This window comes from Maylandia zebra, linkage group LG6, assembly GCF_041146795.1.
Source record: "Maylandia zebra isolate NMK-2024a linkage group LG6, Mzebra_GT3a, whole genome shotgun sequence".
Taxonomy (NCBI): Eukaryota; Metazoa; Chordata; class Actinopteri; order Cichliformes; family Cichlidae; genus Maylandia; species Maylandia zebra.
In genome coordinates, this window is record NC_135172.1 from 402925 (window position 1) to 422712 (window position 19788).

Below are 19788 nucleotides of genomic sequence, written 5' to 3' on the forward strand. Positions count from 1 at the left end.
GGATCCTAAAATGCACGGGCAGCCAATGAAGTGAATATAAAACTGGGGTGATATGCTCGTATCTATGAGTGCCAGTTAAAAGGCGTGCAGCAGCATTCTGGACTAACTGCAGTCGAAAAACAGAAGATCGACTCACCCCAAAATAAAGAGAATTACAGTAATCCAGCCGAACGGTTACAAAAGCGTGGATTACTGTTTCAAATTGCTGTCTCGTAAGAAAGTGCTTAATTTTGGCCAGTTGCCTCAGATGAAAGAAACTAGACCTTACAACCAACCCAATCTGGCTTTCAAGCTTAAGCTCAGGATCCATTTTAAAACCCAGATTAACAATCTCTGGTTTACAGAATGATTTCAGGGATTGCAAATCAACACACGGAACAGCAGTGGAGGCAGGTCTGAACACCATTACTTCAGTTTTAGAACCATTAAAACAAAGAAAGTTTAGCGCCAACCACGACTTGACGTCCTCCAGACATGTTTGTAAACAATTTACAGACGACCCATCTTTCTTTTTAAGAAGAACATAAATCTGGCAGTCATCTGCATAACAGTGAAACGAGAGTCTGTGTTTTCTAAAAATTGAGCCCAATGGAAGTAAATAAAGTGACAACAGGATAGGGCCCAGAATGGAACCCTGTGGTACTCCATGAGACAACGGAGCTCGGGAGGACTCAGTTTCCTAAGCGAACTGAAAAGGTTCAGTTTGTTAAGTAAGACCTGAACCATTTCAGAGCCACACCTGTTATACCGACACACTGCTCCAAACGTGAGATTAAAATTTCATGGTCTACAGTGTCAAATGCAGCAGTTAAATCGAGTAAAATAAGAATGACACTTTCACCAGAATCACATGATAAAAATATATCATTAAAAATTCTTAAAAGTGCTGATTCAGTGCTATGCATTGCTTTAAAACCAGATTGAAAAATCTCCTGAACATTTTGTGCATTCAAGTATGAGATCAATTGGTCATATAGAATTTTTTTTCCAAGACTTTAGATAAAAAGGGCAGCTTAGATATTGGTCTAAAATTCTCAACAGCGTTTGTATCTAGCCCAGGTTTCTTAAGAAGTGGTTGCACAATTGCATCTTTGAAATTCTTTGGAACCACACCTGAAGTAAGGCTGCTATTTAAAATGGTTAAAATAGTTGGACCTATGGTAGAAAAAACTTCTTTCAGAAAAAGGGGAGGGATAGGATCATAAGGTGAGCCTACAGGCTTTAAATGAACTACCACCTCCTGTAGCTGAGCAAGAGTAACCGACTCAAACTGTTGAAAGACAGCTGAGCAAACTGGAAGATCAGAGGGGTCAGATGTGGGCAAAATAATCTGCGCCCTAGCCGAGGCTACCTTGTTTATAAAGAAGTGCAGAAACCTTTCACACATTTCAAGTGAAGGCTCAAAACTAAGAGCAGAGGGAGGGCTTAAAATAGTCTCAATTGACTTAAACAATATGTGTGGTTTCTGATAATTCACCATAATAATATTTGCAAAGTGTTTCCGCTTTGCTTCTTTTATTGTAAGCTGATATAAGGCCCAGCACTCTCTTAAACTTTGTAAAGAGACCTGTAAGTTATCTTTTTTCCATCTCCGCTCAGCCCTACGACATTCACGCCTCGCAGCACGGGTTTCATCGTTCAACCAGGGTTTAAGCTTTGTCTTAGGATGCTTAATTTTTAGAGGAGCAACAATATCCAAGACAGTCTGACAAGTGGTATGAAACCAAAAACTGAGTTCCTCTACGTATTGGAGTGCCTCAGGAATGGAGAACTGATTATAGTAGGTGGAGAACCGTGCTGCCGTGGAAGAATTTAACAAACGAGATGTCTTTGCAGGGACAAGCCCCCTGAATTCATTTCTAGATAAAGAGATGTCAAACAGAACCGGCATATGATCAGAGAAAACAGGATCGGAGACTTTCAGATTAAAAACAGGCAATGAGTAGGCTAAAACCAGATCGAGAGTGTGGCCACACTGTTGCGTGGGTGCAGACACACATCGAACTAAATTAAAAGAATCAGTAAGATTCAAAAAGTCTTTAACCATGGGCTTATCTGGACAGCACACATGAATATTAAAATCCCCAACAATAAGAAAGGAGTCATATTTTATCATGACTTCAGTTAGAAATGCAGCAAATTCCTCTATAAAGTCTTTACTGTATTTTGGGGCCCTGTATATTATTGTGCACAATACAGGGGTAGAACAGGCTATTTCAAACAGTAACAGTTCAAAACTGGAAAAATAAAATTCCAATGAAACCTGCTTGCACTTGTAGCGATCTCTGAAGATAGTAGCTACTCCTCCACCTCGACCAGATCTGCGTGGGACATTAAAATAGCAGCAGTCCGAAGGCAAAAGTTCTGCAAAGGCGCTGGAATCACCAGTAGTTATCCACGTCTCAGTTAAGCAGAGAAAGTCCAAGTAGTGTGACAAAAAATATTCCTTAAGGATAAAAGTCTTATTTGATACCGATCTGGCGTTTACCAGGCCAAATTTGGCCGGAGTTGAATAATCACTAGACTTTGAAGCTCGTGCAACGTAATGCAGGTTTTGCATACTCACTCCGCGCCGCCGTGGACAGGGAGGCAGGGAGCGGCCGGGCGGGAACAGCCCAGAGCCAGCGAGCGGCACCAGACACGCATAGGATGGCCTACGAAGATGCCAGGGAAAGGGGCACGATAGGCAACGCCAGGGACAGCACAACCAAACGCCAGACAGGCCTTCAGTTTCACCAATCTCCCACTCCTTTTGCTGTGACGGCGGCCCCGCTTCTGCGGAGACGGCACAGGTACACGGAGCAGGTGAGTAGGAACCAACGACAGGAGTGGAGGCGGTATTTTGTGTGCATTTCCCAGTCTACACACCGGCGTATTGGGAGATAGTCGGAGATCAAGTAAAACTTGGCGATCATAGACCAGCAGGGAGTCGACATCATAACAAAATAAAAACATTAAAACAGAAACGTGGAGGAACAGACGGCAAGCCATACACATCGGCGCCATCTTGAATCACTATAGTATATAGTCCAGTGTCACAAGTGTAAGAAGAATCTTCTGATATTTTAAAAATCGATTTTTCTGACAATGTCTTCTAATTTTTGTTGCTTTTGTTTTTCGAGGGGTTTTATCTTTGGTTTGTTGTCTCTTTCTGTAAGAAGTGCTATCAAATAAAATTCCATATTTCAAGCAGCAGGGGGCAGTATTGTTTCATTATTATATTTTAAGTTATTTTAGAAATATGTGTTTTGCTTAAAGTTGGACAGAATGTTACAGGTGCCTTTTTTAATATGCAACAAATTTAACAAATGCACAAATACTACTACATAAATACATGTTCTGCATTTAAAATCCTACCAAACCATTAGAAAACTGAAACCAGAGAGTGGATCATGTCTCTCAAGATTAGAGTGGAGTCAGTTCAGTGCAAGTGTTTAGATTGAGAAGATTAAAACACCCACAGACTTGAATATTCCCACCACCATCATGATGCATCACATAGTAATCTGATTTAAATCCATTTAGTTTCTGATGATGTGTTTCTTAATAACTATTGTTAAAAACTGTTATGAAACCTCAGTCATGCACACGCCTGAACAATGATCCGGCATTTGTTGCTGTAATTGTTTGTACTAGTTCATGCTGCCTGTCTGACTAAATGGACATGTCCAAATTCATGGGCTGCATCCTCCTGAGGCCGCATTTGTAGACCGATTACGTCACAGCGACGCGCCGAAGGCTGTCCAAATTCGTAGACTCCTCCGAATGTAGCCGACAAATCAGTCCTCCTTTTCCCCGAATTTGAAGGATGGGTCGGGTGTGTCCTTCGTGGCCTACCATATCCCAGAATTCATAGCGCGGCCCAGCCAAACTCCAGTTTCCAACAATGGCGGCCGCTACTAAGTTTTAAAATTACTCTTATTATTCTTTCTGGGTCACAAAATAAACTTTTAACATATTTTCAGGCGAGAAAGTAGCCGTGTAAACATCAAATATCTGCTCGTTTTATCAGGATATCGCATATTTGCAAAAGTTCTTCGACGTTTTCGGAGGCGTCTGCTACCCACCAGCTCGATAGCTAGCCGGGAGCTCGAGGGTTACTGATGCGGCTGAGAACGGCACAACTCCCGGCACATAATTTTCAGATCACCGCGGACTTTCGCTGCTTGGGTTAAACGTAATATATATGTATAAAAGGCTCTGGGATTTTATGTCTATGTTCTGCAATATTGTGTGGGGTGGAGTCTTAGGAAATGACGTAGGCAGAAGTTGGGGGTAACGCGAGGCTACTCGAGAAGGGGAGATTGTTTTCCGTGTTAGTTCTGTTTACCTCGTAAGCTGTGTTCCTGGTTGCCATCCTTCACAGTGATGCTCCGAGTGTTAAGTTCATGACTGGAAGTAAGTTTCCTTGAATATGTTTATTTTCTGATTCTGATGTTGGCCGCGGCTTTAGTTACATTCTACCACATTGTAGCACCGCATTTTTTCATCTCGTGACTCGAAGCATGTGCCGCTGGTCGCCGCCATTATGTAGTAATTTTATTCGGCCACACGATGGCGCCAAAGTCATTGTGCATTCCGGAATTCCGAACATTCCGGAACCTTGGTGCATTCCGGAACTCTGAATTCCGGAACCTTGGTGCATTCCGGAACTCTTAAAATTCCGGAACCTTGGTGCATTCCGGAGCTCTGAACATTCCGGAACCTTGGTACATTCCGGAACTCTGAACATTCCGGAATTCCGAACATTCCGGAACCTTGGTGCATTCCGGAACCTTGGTGCATTCCGGAATTCTGAACATTCCGGAATTCCGAACATTCCGGAACCTTGGTGCATTCCGGAACTCTGAACATTCCAGAACCTTTGTGCATTCCGAAACTCTGAACATTCCGGAACCTTGGTGCATTCCGGAACTCTGAACATTCCGGAATTCCGAACATTCCGGAACCTTTGTGCATTCCGGAACCTTGGTGCATTCCGGAACTCTGAAAATTCCGGAAGTCTGAACATTCCGGAATTCCGAAAATTCCGGAACCTTGGTGCATTCCGGAACTCTGAATTCCGGAACCTTGGTGCATTCCGGAACTCTTAAAATTCCGGAACCTTGGTGCATTCCGGAGCTCTGAACATTCCGGAACCTTGGTACATTCCGGAACTCTGAACATTCCGGAATTCCGAACATTCCGGAACCTTGGTGCATTCCGGAACCTTGGTGCATTCCGGAATTCTGAACATTCCGGAATTCCGAACATTCCGGAACCTTGGTGCATTCCGGAACTCTGAACATTCCGGAACTCTGAACATTCCGGAATTCCGAACATTCCGGAACCTTGGTGCATTCCGGAACTCTTAACATTCCGGAACCTTGGTGCATTCCGGAACTCTGAACATTCCGGAATTCCGAACATTCCGGAACCTTTGTGCATTCCGGAATTCCGAACATTCGGGAACCTTGGTGCATTCCGGAACCTTGGTGCATTCCGGAACTCTGAATGTCGGAACCTTGGTGCATTCCGGAACTCTTAACATTCCGGAACCTTGGTGCATTCCGGAACTCTGAACATTCCGGAACCTTGGTACATTCCGGAACTCTGAACATTCCGGAATTCCGAACATTCCGGAACCTTGGTGCATTCCGGAACCTTGGTGCATTCCGGAATTCTGAACATTCCGGAATTCCGAACATTCCGGAACCTTGGTGCATTCCGGAACTCTGAACATTCCAGAACCTTTGTGCATTCCGAAACTCTGAACATTCCGGAACCTTGGTGCATTCCGGAACTCTGAACATTCCGGAATTCCGAACATTCCGGAACCTTTGTGCATTCCGGAACCTTGGTGCATTCCGGAACTCTGAAAATTCCGGAAGTCTGAACATTCCGGAATTCCGAACATTCCGGAACCTTGGTGCATTCCGGAACTCTGAACATTCCGGAATTCCGAACATTCCGGAACCTTGGTGCATTCCGGAACTCTGAATTCCGGAACCTTGGTGCATTCCGGAACTCTTAACATTCCGGAACCTTGGTGCATTCCGGAACTCTGAACATTCCGGAATTCCGAACATTCCGGAACCTTTGTGCATTCCGGAATTCCGAACATTCGGGAACCTTGGTGCATTCCGGAACTCTGAATTCCGGAACCTTGGTGCATTCCGGAACTCTTAACATTCCGGAACCTTGGTGCATTCCGGAACTCTGAACATTCCGGAATTCCGAACATTCCGGAACCTTTGTGCATTCCGGAACTCTGAACATTCCGGAACCTTGGTACATTCCGGAACTCTGAACATTCCGGAATTCCGAACATTCTGGAACCTTGGTGCATTCCGGAACTCTGAACATTCCGGAACCTTGGTGCATTCCGGAACTCTTAACATTCCGGAACCTTGGTGCATTCCGGAACTCTGAACATTCCGGAATTCCGAACATTCCGGAATTCCGAAAATTCCGGAACCTTGGTGCATTCCAGAACTCTGAATTCCGGAACCTTGGTTCATTCCGGAACTCTTAACATTCCGGAACCTTGGTGCATTCCGGAACTCTTAACATTCCGGAACCTTGGTGCATTCCGGAATTCTGAACATTCCGGAACCTTGGTGCATTCCGGAACTCTGAACATTCCGGAACCTTGGTGCATTCCGGAACTCTGAACATTCCGGAACCTTGGTGCATTCCGAAACTCTGAATTCCGGAACCTTGGTGCATTCCGGAACTCTGAACATTCCGGAACCTTGGTGCATTCCGGAACACTGAACATTCCGGAATTCCGAACATTCCGGAACCTTGGTGCATTCCGGAACTCTGAACATTCCAGAACCTTGGTACATTCCGGAATTCCGAACATTCCGGAACCTTGGTGCATTCCGGAACTCGGAATTCCGGAACCTTGGTGCATTCCGGAACTCTTAACATTCCGGAACCTTGGTGCATTCCGGAACTCTGAACATTCCGGAATTCCGAACATTCCGGAACCTTGGTGCATTCCGGAACTCTGAACATTCCGGAACTCTGAACATTCCGGAACCTTGGTGCATTCCGGAACCTTGGTGCATTCCGGAACTCTGAACATTCCGGAATTCCGAACATTCCGGAACCTTTGTGCATTCCGGAACTCTGAACATTCCGGAACCTTGGTGCATTCCGGAACTCTGAACATTCCGGAACTCCGAACATTCCGGAACCTTGGTACATTCCGGAATTCCGAACATTCCGGAACCTTGGTGCATTCCGGAACTCTGAACATTCCGGAACTCTGAACATTCCGGAACCTTGGTACATTCCGGAATTCCGAACATTCCGGAACCTTGGTGCATTCCGGAACTCTTAACATTCCGGAAACTTGGTGCATTCCGGAACTCTTAACATTCTGGAACCTTGGTGCATTCCGGAACTCTGAACATTCCGGAATTCCGAACATTCCGGAACCTTTGTGCATTCCGGAACTCTGAACATTCCGGAACCTTTGTGCATTCCGGAACTCTGAACATTCCGGAATTCCGAACATTCCGGAACCTTGGTGCATTTCGGAACTCTGAACATTCCGGAACCTTGGTGCATTCCGGAACCTTGGTGCATTCCGGAACCTTGGTGCATTCCGGAACTCTGAACACTCCGGAATTCCGAACATTCCGGAACCTTGGTGCATTCCGGAATTCTGAACATTCCGGAATTCCGAACATTCCGGAACCTTGGTGCATTCCGGAACTCTGAACATTCCGGAATTCTGAACATTCCGGAACCTTGGTGCATTCCGGAACCTTGGTGCATTCCGGAACTCTGAACATTCCGGAACTCCGAACATTCCGGAACCTTGGTACATTCCAGAATTCCGAACATTCCGGAACCTTGGTGCATTCCGGAACCTTGGTGCATTCCGGAATTCTGAACATTCCAGAATTCCGAACATTCCGGAACCTTGGTGCATTCCGGAACTCTGAACATTCCGGAACCTTGGTACATTCCGGAATTCCCAACATTCCGGAACCTTGGTGCATTCCGGAACTCTGAACATTCCGGAACTCCGAACATTCCGGAACCTTGGTACATTCCAGAATTCCGAACATTCCGGAACCTTGGTGCATTCCGGAACTCTGAACATTCCGGAACCTTGGTACATTCCGGAATTCCAAACATTCCGGAACCTTGGTGCATTCCGGAACCTTGGTGCATTCCGGAACTCTGAACATTCCAGAATTCCGAACATTCCGGAACCTTGGTGCATTCCGGAACTCTGAACATTCCGGAACCTTGGTGCATTCCGGAACTCTGAACATTCCGGAATTCCGAACATTCCGGAACCTTGGTGCATTCCGGAACTCTGAACATTCCGGAACCTTGGTGCATTCCGGAACTCTTAACATTCCGGAACCTTGGTGCATTCCGGAACTCTTAACATTCCGGAACCTTGGTGCATTCCGGAACTCTGAACATTCCGGAATTCCGAACATTCCGGAACCTTTGTGCATTCCGGAACTCTGAACATTCCGGAACCTTGGTGCATTCCGGAACTCTGAACATTCCGGAACCTTGGTACATTCCGGAACTCTGAACATTCCGGAATTCCGAACATTCCGGAACCTTGGTGCATTCCGGAACTCTGAACATTCCGGAACTCTGAACATTCCGGAACCTTGGTACATTCCGGAATTCCGAACATTCCGGAACCTTGGTGCATTCCGGAACTCTTAACATTCCGGAACCTTGGTGCATTCCGGAACTCTTAACATTCTGGAACCTTGGTGCATTCCGGAACTCTGAACATTCCGGAATTCCGAACATTCCGGAACCTTTGTGCATTCCGGAACTCTGAACATTCCGGAACCTTTGTGCATTCCGGAACTCTGAACATTCTGGAATTCCGAACATTCCGGAACCTTGGTGCATTTCGGAACTCTTAACATTCCGGAACCTTGGTGCATTCCGGAACCTTGGTGCATTCCGGAACCTTGGTGCATTCCGGAACTCTGAACACTCCGGAATTCCGAACATTCCGGAACCTTGGTGCATTCCGGAATTCTGAACATTCCGGAATTCCGAACATTCCGGAACCTTGGTGCATTCCGGAACTCTGAACATTCCGGAACCTTGGTACATTCCGGAATTCCGAACATTCCGGAACCTTGGTGCATTCCGGAACTCTGAACATTCCGGAACTCCGAACATTCCGGAACCTTGGTACATTCCAGAATTCCGAACATTCCGGAACCTTGGTGCATTCCGGAACCTTGGTGCATTCCGGAATTCTGAACATTCCAGAATTCTGAACATTCCGGAACCTTGGTGCATTCCGGAACTCTGAACATTCCGGAACCTTGGTACATTCCGGAATTCCGAACATTCCGGAACCTTGGTGCATTCCGGAACTCTGAACATTCCGGAACTCCGAACATTCCGGAACCTTGGTACATTCCAGAATTCCGAACATTCCGGAACCTTGGTGCATTCCGGAACTCTGAACATTCCGGAACCTTGGTACATTCCGGAATTCCGAACATTCCGGAACCTTTGTGCATTCCGGAATCTTGGTGCATTCCGGAACTCTGAACATTCCGGAATTCCGAACATTCCGGAACCTTGGTGCATTCCGGAACTCTGAACATTCCGGAACCTTGGTACATTCCGGAATTCCGAACATTCCGGAACCTTGGTGCATTCCGGAACTCTGAACATTCCGGAACTCTGAACAATCCGGAACCTTGGTACATTCCGGAATTCCGAACATTCCGGAACCTTTGTGCATTCCGGAACTCTGAACATTCCGGAACCTTGGTACATTCCGGAATTCCGAACATTCCGGAACCTTGGTGCATTCCGGAACTCTGAACATTCCGGAATTCTGAACATTCCGGAACCTTGGTACATTCCGGAATTCCGAACATTCCGGAACCTTGGTGCATTCCGGAACTCTGAACATTCCGGAATTCCGAACATTCCGGAACCTTGGTACATTCCGGAACTCTGAACATTCCGGAATTCCGAACATTCCGGAACCTTGGTGCATTCCGGAACCTTGGTGCATTCCGGAACTGTGAACATTCCGGAATTCCGAACATTCCGGAACCTTGGTGCATTCCGGAACTCTTAACATTCCGGAACCTTGGTGCATTCCGGAACTCTTAACATTCCGGAACCTTGGTGCATTCCGGAACCTTGGTGCATTCCGGAACTCTGAACATTCCGGAATTCCGAACATTCCGGAACCTTTGTGCATTCCGGAACTCTGAACATTCCGGAACCTTGGTGCATTCCGGAACCTTGGTGCATTCCGGAACTCTGAACATTCCGGAACCTTGGTACATTCCGGAACTCTGAACATTCCAGAATTCCGAACATTCCGGAACCTTGGTGCATTCCGGAACTCTGAACATTCCGCAATTCCGAACATTCCGGAACCTTGGTGCATTCCGGAACTCTGAACATTCCGGAACTCTGAACATTCCGGAACCTTGGTGCATTCCGGAACTCTGAACATTCCGGAACTCTGAACATTCCGGAACCTTGGTACATTCCGGAATTCCGAACATTCCGGAACCTTGGTGCATTCCGGAACTCTGAACATTCCGGAACTCTGAACATTCCGGAACCTTGGTACATTCCGGAATTCCGAACATTCCGGAACCTTGGTGCATTCCGGAACTCTGAACATTCCGGAACTCTGAACATTCCGGAACCTTGGTACATTCCGGAACTCTTAACATTCCGGAACCTTGGTGCATTCCGAAACTCTGAACATTCCGGAACCTTGGTGCATTCCAGAACTCTGAACATTCCGGAATTCCGAACATTCCGGAACCTTTTTTGCATTCCGGAACTCTGAACATTCCGGAATTCCGAACATTCCGGAACCTTTGTGCATTCCGAAACTCTGAACATTCCGGAACCTTGGTGCATTCCGGAACTCTGAACATTCCGGAATTCCGAACATTCCGGAACCTTTGTGCATTCCGGAACTCTGAACATTCCGGAATTCCGAACATTCCGGAACCTTTGTGCATTCCGGAACTCTGAACATTCCGGAACCTTTGTGCATTCCGGAACTCTGAACATTCCGGAATTCCGAACATTCCGGAACCTTGGTGCATTCCGGAACTCTGAACATTCCGGAACTCTGAACATTCCGGAACCTTGGTACATTCCGGAATTCCGAACATTCCGGAACCTTGGTGCATTCCGGAACTCTTAACATTCCGGAACCTTGGTGCATTCCGGAACTCTTAACATTCCGGAACCTTGGTGCATTCCGAAACTCTGAACATTCCGGAACCTTTTTTGCATTCCGGAACTCTGAACATTCCGGAATTCCGAACATTCCGGAACCTTTGTGCATTCCGGAACTCTGAACATTCCGGAATTCCGAACATTCCGGAACCTTTGTGCATTCCGGAACTCTGAACATTCCGGAACCTTTGTGCATTCCGGAACTCTGAACATTCCGGAATTCCGAACATTCCGGAACCTTGGTGCATTCCGGAACTCTTAACATTCCGGAACCTTGGTGCATTCCGGAACCTTGGTGCATTCCGGAACTCTGAACATTCCGGAATTCCGAACATTCCGGAACCTTTGTGCATTCCGGAACTCTGAACATTCCGGAACCTTGGTGCATTCCGGAACCTTGGTGCATTCCGGAACTCTGAACATTCCGGAACCTTGGTACATTCCGGAATTCTGAACATTCCAGAACTCTGAACATTCCGGAACCTTGGTACATTCCGGAATTCCGAACATTCCGGAACCTTGGTGCATTCCGGAATTCCGAACATTCCGGAACCTTGGTGCATTCCGGAACTCTGAACATTCCGGAACTCTGAACATTCCGGAACCTTGGTACATTCCGGAATTCCGAACATTCCGGAACCTTGGTGCATTCCGGAACTCTGAACATTCCGGAACCTTGGTACATTCCGGAACTCTTAACATTCCGGAACCTTGGTGCATTCCGAAACTCTGAACATTCCGGAACCTTGGTGCATTCCGGAACTCTGAACATTCCGGAATTCCGAACATTCCGGAACCTTTTTTGCATTCCGGAACTCTGAACATTCCGGAATTCCGAACATTCCGGAACCTTTGTGCATTCCGGAACTCTGAACATTCCGGAACCTTTGTGCATTCCGGAACACTGAACATTCCGGAACCTTGGTACATTCCGGAATTCCGAACATTCCGGAACCTTGGTGCATTCCGGAACTCTGAACATTCCGGAACTCTGAACATTCCGGAACCTTGGTACATTCCGGAATTCCGAACATTCCGGAACCTTTGTGCATTCCGGAACTCTGAACATTCCGGAACCTTGGTACATTCCGGAACTCTGAACATTCCGGAATTCCGAACATTCCGGAACCTTGGTGCATTCCGGAACTCTGAACATTCCGGAACTCTGAACATTCCGGAACCTTGGTACATTCCGGAATTCCGAACATTCCGGAACCTTGGTGCATTCCGGAACTCTGAACATTCCGGAACTCTGAACATTCCGGAACCTTGGTACATTCCGGAACTCTTAACATTCCGGAACCTTGGTGCATTCCGAAACTCTGAACATTCCGGAACCTTGGTGCATTCCGGAACTCTGAACATTCCGGAATTCCGAACATTCCGGAACCTTTTTTGCATTCCGGAACTCTGAACATTCCGGAATTCCGAACATTCCGGAACCTTTGTGCATTCCGGAACTCTGAACATTCCGGAACCTTTGTGCATTCCGGAACACTGAACATTCCGGAACCTTGGTACATTCCGGAATTCCGAACATTCCGGAACCTTGGTGCATTCCGGAACTCTGAACATTCCGGAACTCTGAACATTCCGGAACCTTGGTACATTCCGGAATTCCGAACATTCCGGAACCTTTGTGCATTCCGGAACTCTGAACATTCCGGAACCTTGGTACATTCCGGAACTCTGAACATTCCGGAATTCCGAACATTCCGGAACCTTGGTGCATTCCGGAACCTTGGTGCATTCCGGAATTCTGAACATTCCGGAATTCCGAACATTCCGGAACCTTGGTGCATTCCGGAACTCTTAACATTCCGGAACCTTGGTGCATTCCGGAACCTTGGTGCATTCCGGAACTCTGAACATTCCGGAACCTTGGTGCATTCCGGAACTCTTAACATTCCGGAACCTTGGTGCATTCCGGAATTCCGAACATTCCGGAACCTTTGTGCATTCCGGAACCTTGGTGCATTCCGGAACTCTGAACATTCCGGAACCTTGGTACATTCCGGAACTCTGAACATTCCAGAATTCCGAACATTCCGGAACCTTGGTGCACTCCGGAACTCTGAACATTCCGGAATTCCGAACATTCCGGAACCTTGGTGCATTCCGGAACTCTGAACATTCCGGAACCTTGGTACATTCCGGAATTCCGAACATTCCGGAACCTTTGTGCATTCCGGAACTCTGAACATTCCGGAACCTTGGTACATTCCGGAACTCTGAACATTCCGGAATTCCGAACATTCCGGAACCTTGGTGCATTCCGGAACTCTGAACATTCCGGAACCTTGGTACATTCCGGAATTCCGAACATTCCGGAACCTTGGTGCATTCCGGAACTCTGAACATTCCGGAACTCTGAACATTCCGGAACCTTGGTACATTCCGGAATTCCGAACATTCCGGAACCTTGGTGCATTCCGGAACTCTGAACATTCCGGAACTCTGAACATTCCGGAACCTTGGTACATTCCGGAATTCCGAACATTCCGGAACCTTGGTGCATTCCGGAACTCTTAACATTCCGGAACCTTGGTGCATTCCGGAACTCTTAACATTCCGGAACCCTGGTGCATTCCGAAACTCTGAACATTCCGGAACCTTGGTGCATTCCGGAACTCTGAACATTCCGGAATTCCGAACATTCCGGAACCTTTTTTGCATTCCGGAACTCTGAACATTCCGGAATTCCGAACATTCCGGAACCTTTGTGCATTCCGGAACTCTGAACATTCCGGAATTCCGAACATTCCGGAACCTTTGTGCATTCCGGAACTCTGAACATTCCGGAACCTTTGTGCATTCCGGAACTCTGAACATTCCGGAATTTCGAACATTCCGGAACCTTGGTGCATTCCGGAACTCTTAACATCCCGGAACCTTGGTGCATTCCGGAACCTTGGTGCATTCCGGAACTCTGAACATTCCGGAATTCCGAACATTCCGGAACCTTTGTGCATTCCGGAACTCTGAACATTCCGGAACCTTGGTACATTCCGGAATTCCGAACATTCCGGAACCTTGGTGCATTCCGGAACTCTGAACATTCCGGAATTCTGAACATTCCGGAACCTTGGTACATTCCGGAATTCCGAACATTCCGGAACCTTTTTTGCATTCCGGAACTCTGAACATTCCGGAATTCCGAACATTCCGGAACCTTTGTGCATTCCGGAACTCTGAACATTCCGGAACCTTTGTGCATTCCGGAACACTGAACATTCCGGAACCTTGGTACATTCCGGAATTCCGAACATTCCGGAACCTTGGTGCATTCCGGAACTCTGAACATTCCGGAACTCTGAACATTCCGGAACCTTGGTACATTCCGGAATTCCGAACATTCCGGAACCTTTGTGCATTCCGGAACTCTGAACATTCCGGAACCTTGGTACATTCCGGAACTCTGAACATTCCGGAATTCCGAACATTCCGGAACCTTGGTGCATTCCGGAACCTTGGTGCATTCCGGAATTCTGAACATTCCGGAATTCCGAACATTCCGGAACCTTGGTGCATTCCGGAACTCTTAACATTCCGGAACCTTGGTGCATTCCGGAACCTTGGTGCATTCCGGAACTCTGAACATTCCGGAACCTTGGTGCATTCCGGAACTCTTAACATTCCGGAACCTTGGTGCATTCCGGAATTCCGAACATTCCGGAACCTTTGTGCATTCCGGAACCTTGGTGCATTCCGGAACTCTGAACATTCCGGAACCTTGGTACATTCCGGAACTCTGAACATTCCAGAATTCCGAACATTCCGGAACCTTGGTGCACTCCGGAACTCTGAACATTCCGGAATTCCGAACATTCCGGAACCTTGGTGCATTCCGGAACTCTGAACATTCCGGAACCTTGGTACATTCCGGAATTCCGAACATTCCGGAACCTTTGTGCATTCCGGAACTCTGAACATTCCGGAACCTTGGTACATTCCGGAACTCTGAACATTCCGGAATTCCGAACATTCCGGAACCTTGGTGCATTCCGGAACTCTGAACATTCCGGAACCTTGGTACATTCCGGAATTCCGAACATTCCGGAACCTTGGTGCATTCCGGAACTCTGAACATTCCGGAACTCTGAACATTCCGGAACCTTGGTACATTCCGGAATTCCGAACATTCCGGAACCTTGGTGCATTCCGGAACTCTGAACATTCCGGAACTCTGAACATTCCGGAACCTTGGTACATTCCGGAATTCCGAACATTCCGGAACCTTGGTGCATTCCGGAACTCTTAACATTCCGGAACCTTGGTGCATTCCGGAACTCTTAACATTCCGGAACCCTGGTGCATTCCGAAACTCTGAACATTCCGGAACCTTGGTGCATTCCGGAACTCTGAACATTCCGGAATTCCGAACATTCCGGAACCTTTTTTGCATTCCGGAACTCTGAACATTCCGGAATTCCGAACATTCCGGAACCTTTGTGCATTCCGGAACTCTGAACATTCCGGAATTCCGAACATTCCGGAACCTTTGTGCATTCCGGAACTCTGAACATTCCGGAACCTTTGTGCATTCCGGAACTCTGAACATTCCGGAATTTCGAACATTCCGGAACCTTGGTGCATTCCGGAACTCTTAACATCCCGGAACCTTGGTGCATTCCGGAACCTTGGTGCATTCCGGAACTCTGAACATTCCGGAATTCCGAACATTCCGGAACCTTTGTGCATTCCGGAACTCTGAACATTCCGGAACCTTGGTACATTCCGGAATTCCGAACATTCCGGAACCTTGGTGCATTCCGGAACTCTGAACATTCCGGAATTCTGAACATTCCGGAACCTTGGTACATTCCGGAATTCCGAACATTCCGGAACCTTGGTGCATTCCGGAACTCTGAACATTCCGGAATTCCGAACATTCCGGAACCTTGGTACATTCCGGAACTCTGAACATTCCGGAATTCCGAACATTCCGGAACCTTGGTGCATTCCGGAACCTTGGTGCATTCCGGAACTGTGAACATTCCGGAATTCCGAACATTCCGGAACCTTGGTGCATTCCGGAACTCTTAACATTCCGGAACCTTGGTGCATTCCGGAACCTTGGTGCATTCCGGAACTCTGAACATTCCGGAATTCCAAACATTCCGGAACCTTTGTGCATTCCGGAACTCTGAACATTCCGGAACCTTGGTGCATTCCGGAACCTTGGTGCATTCCGGAACTCTGAACATTCCGGAACCTTGGTACATTCCGGAACTCTGAACATTCCAGAATTCCGAACATTCCGGAACCTTGGTGCATTCCGGAACTCTGAACATTCCGGAATTCCGAACATTCCGGAACCTTGGTGCATTCCGGAACTCTGAACATTCCGGAATTCCGAACATTCCGGAACCTTGGTGCATTCCGGAACTCTGAACATTCCGGAACTCTGAACATTCCGGAACCTTGGTACATTCCGGAATTCCGAACATTCCGGAACCTTGGTGCATTCCGGAACTCTAAACATTCCGGAACTCTGAACATTCCGGAACCTTGGTACATTCCGGAATTCCGAACATTCCGGAACCTTGGTGCATTCCGGAACTCTGAACATTCCGGAACTCTGAACATTCCGGAACCTTGGTACATTCCGGAACTCTGAACATTCCGGAATTCCGAACATTCCGGAACCTTGGTGCATTCCGGAACTCTGAACATTCCGGAACTCTGAACATTCCGGAACCTTGGTACATTCCGGAATTCCGAACATTCCGGAACCTTGGTGCATTCCGGAACTCTAAACATTCCGGAACTCTGAACATTCCGGAACCTTGGTACATTCCGGAATTCCGAACATTCCGGAACCTTGGTGCATTCCGGAACTCTGAACATTCCGGAACCTTGGTACATTCCGGAACTCTTAACATTCCGGAACCTTGGTGCATTCCGAAACTCTGAACATTCCGGAACCTTGGTGCATTCCGGAACTCTGAACATTCCGGAATTCCGAACATTCCGGAACCTTTTTTGCATTCCGGAACTCTGAACATTCCGGAATTCCGAACATTCCGGAACCTTTGTGCATTCCGAAACTCTGAACATTCCGGAACCTTGGTGCATTCCGGAACTCTGAACATTCCGGAATTCCGAACATTCCGGAACCTTTGTGCATTCCGGAACTCTGAACATTCCGGAATTCCGAACATTCCGGAACCTTTGTGCATTCCGGAACTCTGAACATTCCGGAACCTTTGTGCATTCCGGAACTCTGAACATTCCAGAATTCCGAACATTCCGGAACCTTGGTGCATTCCGGAACTCTGAACATTCCGGAATTCCGAACATTCCGGAACCTTGGTGCATTCCGGAACTCTGAACATTCCGGAATTCCGAACATTCCGGAACCTTGGTGCATTCCGGAACTCTGAACATTCCGGAACTCTGAACATTCCGGAACCTTGGTACATTCCGGAATTCCGAACATTCCGGAACCTTGGTGCATTCCGGAACTCTAAACATTCCGGAACTCTGAACATTCCGGAACCTTGGTACATTCCGGAATTCCGAACATTCCGGAACCTTGGTGCATTCCGGAACTCTGAACATTCCGGAACTCTGAACATTCCGGAACCTTGGTACATTCCGGAACTCTTAACATTCCGGAACCTTGGTGCATTCCGAAACTCTGAACATTCCGGAACCTTGGTGCATTCCGGAACTCTGAACATTCCAGAATTCCGAACATTCCGGAACCTTTTTTGCATTCCGGAACTCTGAACATTCCGGAATTCCGAACATTCCGGAACCTTTGTGCATTCCGAAACTCTGAACATTCCGGAACCTTGGTGCATTCCGGAACTCTGAACATTCCGGAATTCCGAACATTCCGGAACCTTTGTGCATTCCGGAACTCTGAACATTCCGGAATTCCGAACATTCCGGAACCTTTGTGCATTCCGGAACTCTGAACATTCCGGAACCTTTGTGCATTCCGGAACTCTGAACATTCCGGAATTCCGAACATTCCGGAACCTTGGTGCATTCCGGAACTCTGAACATTCCGGAACTCTGAACATTCCGGAACCTTGGTACATTCCGGAATTCCGAACATTCCGGAACCTTGGTGCATTCCGGAACTCTTAACATTCCGGAACCTTGGTGCATTCCGGAACCTTGGTGCATTCCGGAACTCTGAACATTCCGGAATTCCGAACATTCCGGAACCTTGATGCATTCCGGAACTCTTAACATTCCGGAACCTTGGTGCATTCCGAAACTCTGAACATTCCGGAACCTTTTTTGCATTCCGGAACTCTGAACATTCCGGAATTCCGAACATTCCGGAACCTTGGTACATTCCGGAATTCCGAACATTCCGGAACCTTGGTGCATTCCGGAACTCTGAACATTCCGGAACTCTGAACATTCCGGAAACTTGGTACATTCCGGAATTCCGAACATTCCGGAACCTTGGTGCATTCCGGAACTCTGAACATTCCGGAACTCTGAACATTCCGGAACCTTGGTACATTCCGGAACTCTTAACATTCCGGAACCTTGGTGCATTCCGAAACTCTGAACATTCCGGAACCTTGGTGCATTCCGGAACTCTGAACATTCCGGAATTCCGAACATTCCGGAACCTTTTTTGCATTCCGGAACTCTGAACATTCCGGAATTCCGAACATTCCGGAACCTTTGTGCATTCCGGAACTCTGAACATTCCGGAACCTTTGTGCATTCCGGAACACTGAACATTCCGGAACCTTGGTACATTCCGGAATTCCGAACATTCCGGAACCTTGGTGCATTCCGGAACTCTGAACATTCCGGAACTCTGAACATTCCGGAACCTTGGTACATTCCGGAATTCCGAATATTCCGGAACCTTTGTGCATTCCGGAACTCTGAACATTCCGGAACCTTGGTACATTCCGGAACTCTGAACATTCCGGAATTCCGAACATTCCGGAACCTTGGTGCATTCCGGAACCTTGGTGCATTCCGGAATTCTGAACATTCCGGAATTCCGAACATTCCGGAACCTTGGTGCATTCCGGAACTCTTAACATTCCGGAACCTTGGTGCATTCCGGAACCTTGGTGCATTCCAGAACTCTGAACATTCCGGAACCTTGGTGCATTCCGGAACTCTTAACATTCCGGAACCTTGGTGCATTCCGGAATTCCGAACATTCCGGAACCTTTGTGCATTCCGGAACCTTGGTGCATTCCGGAACTCTGAACATTCCGGAACCTTGGTACATTCCGGAACTCTGAACATTCCAGAATTCCGAACATTCCGGAATCTTGGTGCACTCCGGAACTCTGAACATTCCGGAATTCCGAACATTCCGGAACCTTGGTGCATTCCGGAACTCTGAACATTCCGGAACCTTGGTACATTCCGGAATTCCGAACATTCCGGAACCTTTGTGCATTCCGGAACTCTGAACATTCCGGAACCTTGGTACATTCCGGAACTCTGAACATTCCGGAATTCCGAACATTCCGGAACCTTGGTGCATTCCGGAACTCTGAACATTCCGGAACCTTGGTACATTCCGGAATTCCGAACATTCCGGAACCTTGGTGCATTCCGGAACTCTGA